This window comes from Phalaenopsis equestris, unplaced genomic scaffold (genome assembly GCF_001263595.1).
Source record: "Phalaenopsis equestris unplaced genomic scaffold, ASM126359v1 Scaffold000002, whole genome shotgun sequence".
Classification (NCBI taxonomy): domain Eukaryota; kingdom Viridiplantae; phylum Streptophyta; class Magnoliopsida; order Asparagales; family Orchidaceae; genus Phalaenopsis; species Phalaenopsis equestris.
In genome coordinates this window covers 18,282,419-18,282,743 of record NW_018164444.1, presented here as the reverse complement: position 1 = coordinate 18,282,743, position 325 = coordinate 18,282,419, and positions in this window count along the sequence as shown.

Genomic DNA, 325 nt, shown 5'->3' with positions numbered 1-325 from the left:
TCAGCATCAAGATTGTACTAGCTAGAAAAATGGCAGTTTCATGTCCCAAAAGCGTCTGCATCCGATCTTATCTACTATACGCTATTTGTCCTGCAAACAACCCATTCTTCCAAAATTCAAGTCAGAGTGCTACGTGCTACTCTTCCTGCTAATGCTAGTGCTACTCCTAACAGCGCTTATTCCACCAACAGGTGATTCGTCGAAAAGACTAGCAGCATTTGTTCACTTCTCTGACTTGACTCTGAAGACTTTCTTTCAGCGGGTGGCATCTATTCCCCCATTTGAGACAGTTGAAGCAGATTCTGGAACAAGCGATTCGAGCACA